Source organism: Carassius auratus, chromosome 31, assembly GCF_003368295.1.
Source record: "Carassius auratus strain Wakin chromosome 31, ASM336829v1, whole genome shotgun sequence".
Taxonomy (NCBI): domain Eukaryota; kingdom Metazoa; phylum Chordata; class Actinopteri; order Cypriniformes; family Cyprinidae; genus Carassius; species Carassius auratus.
The window spans coordinates 1660057-1668670 of NC_039273.1; the positions used below are offsets into that span (position 1 = coordinate 1660057).

The 8614-nt window shown below is 40.6% G+C and overlaps 1 pseudogene; it reads right to left on the bottom strand.

Annotated features, from left to right (window-relative positions):
- LOC113051157 (protein phosphatase 1 regulatory inhibitor subunit 16B-like) overlaps positions 1–3557 on the bottom strand; it is a 23671-nt pseudogene extending 20114 nt beyond the window's left edge.
- Between the last annotated feature and the right edge of the window lie 5057 nt (positions 3558–8614).

An 8614-nucleotide genomic window follows, 5' to 3' on the forward strand; every position in this document is an offset into this window, starting at 1 on the left:
CTTTAGTTTGATTTCAATGGACTACATCTTTAAAAAGACATTACTGCTTCAGTCAGTTTGAATTGAAATCATCAACACGCTCACCATTAACACAAGACACTTTTACACTGGTTTACCACATTTGTGAAAAATTACAGCATAAAGCAACCTGTTGAACATGTTGAGTTTGTGAAATACCAGTGTGAAGAAAATCATGAACTTAAACCTCGTCATATCTGTCTGTATGACTTGCGTGTCCTTATCAGACTTACATAACTCATGACATTCGTCCTCCATGTTTCTACTGGAATATGAGGGTGGTAGTAAAAATGATGAAGAACTGTTTAGATTGAGTAAAGCTGTAGCACTGGCACGTGTCTCACTTAGACTACAGTCAACAAGATGCAGGGTTAGAATCAACCCAACGTTAAGTTTCTCATTAAAATGCAGCAGCAAACAGAAACATGCATGCAATCTCTGGAGCGCCTGTGTGTTTTGGCTTGAGTTCACCCAACAACAATGCAAGGAAAAGTCTTCTACAAAGTCACTTCGGCACCAGCAGCTTCCTCACACACACAGTTACCGTCCCGGCCCGTGAGGTCACTTCCTGTACAGGATGTAAGGCTGCATCTGATTGGCTGAGAGTGTCATTAATAGCTCTCACATGGGGCAGAAACGTATGTAAACACACACACACACACACACACACACACACGGTCTGATGGGTGAAAGTCACAGCAGACTGCGCAACATCAACCACCTCCTACGTCAGCCTCTGGTCACGACCAACAGCGTTCTGACATCCCTTTGACACATACAACTGAAAAGCCCTTTTGTTAATGTTAGAAATGTTTGTGTCTGTCATGGCTCAGCAAAAAGGGGTATGTGTGTGCCGCTTGCTCTCCAGAGCACAGCAGAGGTAGTTTATTGCAAATGCAACCAATAATAATCACAAAAATATCAAAATAATAACTTAAATTTATGCTGCGTTGCAAAAAGCTGTGCTGCAGCATTGCATCTGTAACCCTGCAGCAGATGCATTGATGCACCGACACACACACACACACACAGTTTTAATCTCATACACCCATGTTAAGCTGTAACGCGCGCTGTAAACAGGTCTGTGCTCAGATTAAACTCGCGGTGTAAAGCGGGGTCACTGTTCAACTCAACGTCTGCAGCAAACGCAGCACATGGATTATGCAGCCGCAGGTGTTTGTGAAAAATCCAGAGGCACAGCACTTCTCAGAAAACAGCTTCTGATGTCAATCACCATGTGTGGAGCATATTAATTCATAAAGATGTCTTCAGTTTCACCAGGCCTGTTAATATTACATGAGTAACAATCTCATTTCTGCTGCTGGAATTATTCAACAGCACAAACGTCACATCAAAACAACATCAGAGGATCATCGTGGGATCTCATCACTTACGTTTACAGCCAATATCAGAGCAGGAAACAAACTAAAAGCCTGTTCACACCAGGCCAGATATTCAGTGTGATAAATATTTTAATTTGAATGAACATATGCAACAGATTTTTACAAAGAGGTGATCGCTGCAAAGAAAACGTTAGTGTTTAGTATTTTAATAAGTGACAGCGAATCTGGATCTTATCTCTGTACTCTTGTATCAAGGTGTTGTTTGATAAACATGTAGGGAATACAAACATCCCAATTACATTTTATAACGTAAATACTATTTTGACTGACTGTTTGATTTTTTTCTTCGTAACATTTTTAGTTACATAGCATTTTTGCATTTCTTATTTTCTAAATGTGTCATCTACTGACAGACAATAAATGTGCATAACCTTTTAGACCATCTCTCTTTTTTATGTATTGGAAAAATTGGACATGTAGGTCATGTCTGAATAGCAATTAAAAGTCGCAATGAAATGGAACGAGCCACATCTTTTGTATCGCGACGTACATCTGAGTGCAAAAGGTTATCAGAAAATAAAAAATAAAAATAGGGCGGGGACTCGTTTCTGTCTACCAGATGTTGATTGGATGTTAAGATGTGGGCGTGGCTCTCAAAAAAAGGAGGCCTGCAGCTGATTGTAAGAAAGGGGCGGAGTTTAAATATACAAATGATTGGCAGCTATCACCAGAGACAATCTGTCATTTCACAGAAAATGACAATATAAGAAAGCACAACTGAAAAAATGCATTGGTGAATTGTTCACAGAACATCAGTGCATTAAGAAAATAAGAGCAAACGTATATTTCTGGGATCAGACAGAACAATCACACACACCTGAACAATTCATAAAGCCTTTAAACATCTCACTTTAATGCACCTGATAAAAGAAGAAGCTCAGACGCCACTGAAGCCTTGCTGTTTAAAGAACAGTGCTTTATAATCCTGAGCAGACATCTCGATTTGAAAAGAGGAACATTCTTGAGGACGTTATCTGTCTGACAGGCATGTCAATATTACATAAGTCAAATAACCCGCAGTCGTTATCTGTATGAGTTTATTCAGAGGAGAAGGAACTGGAGCTCATGCAAACGATAAACAAACGTTATTCTAATGCCAAGTTGTTCGGATTATTTTCTCTGAGAAATAATAAATCATGAGTGATTTTAGCCGAGCTGAAAAACATCGTCTCTTTTACCAAAAAACAAAACAAAACAAAAAAACAAGTACCACCGTTTAGGTCATTTACCCTGGTAAAACCAAGGTATTCTTTGTAAATAACCCTTGGTTACCCTAACCCTAACCCTAACATGCCAATATCATACCAAAATACCATGGTTTCACCACCTGACACCACTGAAAATCTACTTTTTTACTTTGTTTACGTTCCATAGATGTATCATAAAGGTAACTAAACACAGGATGTGGGTAAAATATCGGTAAAAGTAACAAACCGTTTAAGTAACGAACGTTACTGATATACAACTACAGCTTCAAACAACAGAAACAAGGTAACATTAGTATTATTAACAATACTATTATGTTATATCGGCAACTAAAGTTTAACAAATATGCCGATAACTAACGTTATTGTTCGACGCTCCGATTCAAAATAGCGTCGCATCCGAACCAAATAACGGTCCCGCATTCGCTCTATTGACTAATCACAGATCGATACTCACACATGCGGACAACATCACCCAGACTGAGACAACTTAAACGAAATATATAAACAGAAACACGCCGCGGTGGAAAGTACACGAGCCGTTTAACGGACACAAGCGTTCACAAAGTTGCCGAGGAGCGCGAGGAGGCGGCTGGAACGACCTCCCTTCCTCCCCGAGCTCCTGTGAGGAGACAAGCCCGTGCTGCTGTCTCTCCAACGGTTTTCGCGGGTAAACGAGTTCCAGCGGCAGAATCCGCGTGACGTGTGCGTGTTACTTACCGCGCGCGCGAAAGGCCGTTGTAATCCAAATGTTAATCGCGGGAAAGTGCGCTGATGTGTGGAGCGTGAAGTGAAGGACGCTGGAGAGCTCAAGCTCCGGTCTGAAGTCACTCCTCCCGGGCGGGGCCAGACAGCCGTGACCCGCTCACATCCTCAAGGAAATCACTCTCATCTTCTTCTCATGTCTGTCTGCTGCCGGTAAACGCATTCACACTGTACAAACATCACCCGACCGATATCGGCCTATAACAAGTAAATCACCACACTGACAAAAGTACCATGGTAAAACCTGGATCATGTTTTGTTTTATTAAGGATCTGATATGAAATTGTAAAAAAAACAAAAAAAAACTGAAGAGCACCGACATTAAACTAGCCTTAAACAAATGAGGCTAAAACAAAAATAACATCAATACAATTGTAAATAAATATAATTAAAAAAAGATTATGATAACATGGAAATACATGAATATTGTAATCATTCTGCGTAGTTTCTGTAATTGTTTTTATTGCAAGTTAATTTAGCTGAGAAACATCAGCTGTCATTTCATGCTGTTTTGTTCATTTATTATTTTTAGTGCTTCATAGCACAAGAACACAAAGCAGATATAGACTTATAGGATAGAGAAGGCAATGGTTATCAAATAAAGAATATTAAAACTTCTTTAAAGACTAAATGTCTTGGCTTTATTGCTATATTTATGTTTCAAAAACACTAAATAATTGCTTTTTCTGACAGAATTTACTACAATCAATGTGAAATTCAAATCGTTTTTGGTTTTGATCGAAGTATATAAACCAACCAACCAACAAGGAAATTATGGTTTATAAACGTATAAAAATAAATACAGAATTAAATCGCAAAAAAGGAAACCGTTCACTAGAGGCACCAAAAAAAAAAAAAGTAACTCATTTTAAGTGCTTAAAAAGTTTTATTGTATAACCATTCATTTTCTGACTTGCAAATATTTTGCGTTATTTATTTGATTTCACCCTGTTTGTTGTTAATTTATTGACAAGAACAAAAACAATGTTGGTTCCTATAAATAAATAAACTGGGATTTAAAATTGCAATGTCATTACAGTGAAAGAAATTAAAATTTTCAATAAAGGGCATCTGTAACATTGATTTCCCTTTTGTATTGTGACATTAAATGCAACTATTTAAAACAATATACAGAACAAAAACAATGCTAAAGAAGTAGAAGAAATAGACAGGAATGGGAAACTGTAAGACCTGTACAATGAAAGAAATTATCTTCTCTATTAAAGGCAACACCTGCCCTCCAATACTGATTTAATGGGCGCTGATGAAGTTTTATTGAACATCATTTTGCAATGCACAAATAGTCTGTTTATACAAATGAGGCGTGACACCAGTGTTTATCCAAATGAAACATATGCAAGGATAACAGCGTTTGATATTCTACTGGTCTCACCACATATCCCTAAAAACTAGGTCAGCACTGAGTGTGTGAGGTTGTGTGTGTGTGTGTGTGTGTGTCCTCTTAAGATGGTGACTGAGAACAGCTCTCTTCAATCTGTGCATATTTGATAAGCATCATCATCATCTTCCGTCTCTTTCTGCTGTATAATGTGTGTGTCACAGACAGACGGTTTCCCCGCAGGGAGAGAGAGAGACGGGTGAGGAGACATTAGTGAAGAAATGATTGTGATTATGGGATGCATATTTCAAACATGCTAGTTCTTATTTGAAATCCAAGCGCTATGAACAGAAATACTGCAGATAGCCCGGCAAGAGGTGTTCATTTTTGCAGCATCATTTCTGGGACAGCGGTAAAATCTCAGCCTGCTACTGAAACTGGAATCACACATGAATGGTGCCACGTGTAATGTTGCAGCAGGGACTGCAAATCATCCCATCTCCTGCGTGTCGAATGGTTTCTTTGTGCCGTATCGACTGGTTTTGCAGCTGAACAGGCCCGTAAGGGTCCAATTGGACACTTCATCAAAGCATCCCATCGAGACCTTCAGCATGTCAGCGTGTCTTAAATCATGTCCGTCTGCTTAAGCACCCTCCAGACAATCCATTACATATCGATTAGAGCCACACGGATCACAATTATGCACATGCTTGTATTGTACTAGTGCTGATAGTAAATTGAGTTATGTCTGCACTTAAGTATTGCATATTATAAACTACACTAAAAGCTTCCTCTCAGCCTGAAATTCTGCTTTAACCACAGTAAACTTTCTATTTGTCTTCCTTCATTTCACTGAAGTCTGTTCAGAGCAGAGCACAAAGAGCCACAACCACAGGAACTGGACTTCATGTTGACACAAGCTCTTTGTCAGGTCAGGTCAGCCGTCAGACGGATGAGAATATAAATAGTTAAAGATGAGTTGTGAGTTTTAAAGCTTCTTCTGCAGCTGTCCTGAGCTCCTCAGAAACGCTCTCGGTTTCTGTCTGTCAGACTTCACGCAACTCTGAGCAGGTGCAGTCAGACGCAGCACTGGGAAACTCTCATGAATAAAACACACCGCGTCGACACAACACACACTCAACCACAGCGCTCGAGCGTAGTCTTCATTCAGATGCCTAATCCATAATCTCATAATGCTCATTAGATTTTATAAGCACAGCAGTCAGCTTTCTTCAGACATTGACTGTCTGTATAGATACTCGTGTTTACTAAGACCTAAGCAACCATTCTAAACACATTTTAATTTGCAATTAAGCTGACATTTTATTCAAAAAGACTGACATTGCATTCAAAGTAAACATTTGATAAGTTTATGCATTTCCTGTGAATCAAACCTAGCAACCTAGGAATGAACACCCTAGCAACAGCCTAGAATTCCTTAGCAACAACCCAGAACTCCCTAGCAATGGCATAGCCGCAATCAAGAATTCCTTGGTAACACCCTAGCAACAACCCAGAACTCCCTGGCAACACCTTAGCAATGCCCCATATCTCCGTGGCAACACCCTAGCAACAACCCAGAACTCCCTGGCAACACCTTAGCAATGCCCCATATCTCCGTGGCAACACCCTATCAACAGCCCAAAACTGCCTAGCAACTCCTCTGAACACCTTGCCTTACCTCAAATGCTCTGCTGTTAGAGGTATATGAATGAACACACTAGCAACAACCCATAACTCCTTAGCAACACCCTAGCAACAACCCAGAACTCCCTGGCAACACCCTAGCAATGCCCCATATCTCCGTGGCAACACCCTAGCAACAACCCAGAACTCCCTGGCAACACCCTAGCAATGCCCCATATCTCCGTGGCAACACCCTAGCAACAACCCAGAACTCCCTAGCAACTCCTCGGAACACCTTGCCTCACCTCAAATGCTCTGCTGTTAGAGTTCCAAGAATGAACACCCTAGCAACAACCCAGAACTCCCTGGCAACACCCTAGCAATGCCCCATATCTCCGTGGCAACACCCTATCAACAGCCCAAAACTCCCTAGCAACTCCTCGGAACACCTTGCCTCACCTCAAATGCTCTGCTGTTAGAGTTCCAAGAATGAACACCCTAGCAACAACCCAGAACTCCATGGCAAGACCCTAACAATGACCCACATCTCCATGGCAACACCCTATCAACAGCCCAAAACTCCCTAGCAACTCCTCTGAACACCTTGCCTCAGCTCAAATGCTCTGCTGTTAGAGCTACAGGAATGAAAACACGTGCAACAACCCATAACTCCTTAGCAACACCCTAGCAACAACCCAGAATTTCCTAGCAACAACCAAAAACTGCCTGGCAAATCCCTAGCAAACAGCAGGACTTCCTAGTTACACCCCAAAACTTCTTAGCAACAACCCAGAACTCCATAGCAATGCCCTAGCAATGGGCCATATCTCCATGGCAACAGCCCAAAACTCCCTAGATACTCCTCGGAGAACTCCTTGCCTCACCTCAAATGCCCTGCTTTCAGAGCGACAGGAATGAACACCCTAGCAACCACCCAGAACTTCCTGGCAGATCTCTAGCAACATTCCAGAACTCCATAGTAACACCCCAGAACTTAGCAACAACCGGGAACTCCCTGGCAACACCATAGCAACCCCTAAGAACAGCTAAACTATGGTTAAGTAAAGATAATGGCACGTTATGTTGAGAAAATGTCTGGTTAGGTTATATATTGAACTTCACTTCAATTTTGACACTTTGAGTCAGGTGAGATGAGCAGATAATAACATAAAACAGTCTCTAATATTCATGTTTTACAAACAGCAGTTGCCAGTGTAGCCTGTCATACAGTGTATTTTGTCAGTGTTGACCCTGAAGCACCACACGAATGTGCCAGAGCCGTCTGTCACTCACTCCACCGTTCCTCTGATCAGTGTCTTCAGAAGCACAGGAGGGTTACTGTTATCGTTACTGATGTCAGTCAGATCAGTGCGGTCATTTATCTGAACACAAACCATGAATCAGTCCATTACTGCGGTCAGACACACTAATCAATGACCTCTTTAGGAACGGCTCAAGACATTTACAAACTGATGAATGATTCATGTTCAGAGTCGGTGTAAATTAATCATGTGTGGTTTGATTTCTTGAAGAGTGGAACAGTGATGCTTACAAATTATAATTTATAATTAGTTCCTTTTTGCTAATTACAGAAGAAAGTGCAATTTAACACAATTCCTACATTAATTTGAATCATCATGTATTAGACTACAATGAAACAGGTTATTTCTTCAAACATCACTTGTGAATTTATTTTCTATCTTGTTTCATGTGCTCCATTTTCCTGTCCTCATCCTGATGTAGTTTAACTGGAGCAGATACTGAACATGAGAAACAACAGCGCCACCTAGTGCTTTATCTCTATCATCTTCTTGATGTTACCGTTATTTTTATATATGCAGCATAAATAATGAATTTTGTTTGGCCATCAGCTGAATTAAATGAAACTTCTGTTCCAGTGGATATTCTAAATAAAAACACTGAATCACGATTAACAGCACAGTAATCCACAGAAAAGATGACGTCAGATGTAGTGACAGTAACATGTCTAAATCTGATCTGGATCTCACTGTGCAAACCGAGTTGATGTTCTCCTCATCAGAGTGAGCGAATCTTCAGGAAAGAGTGTCTTGAGTCGTTCCGCAGATGCAGTTTGAGAGTTCTGCTTTTAATGAAGTCACACGACGGAAGCGGCTCTAAAATATGTGTACAACTAAACAGACTTCAACTTACCTGAGAAGTAAAACCACACAAGTTACAGCTTCACTAAGTGCACATTGTCTCGCTGTATTGACGGATTTGAAGAGAAAACCACAAAT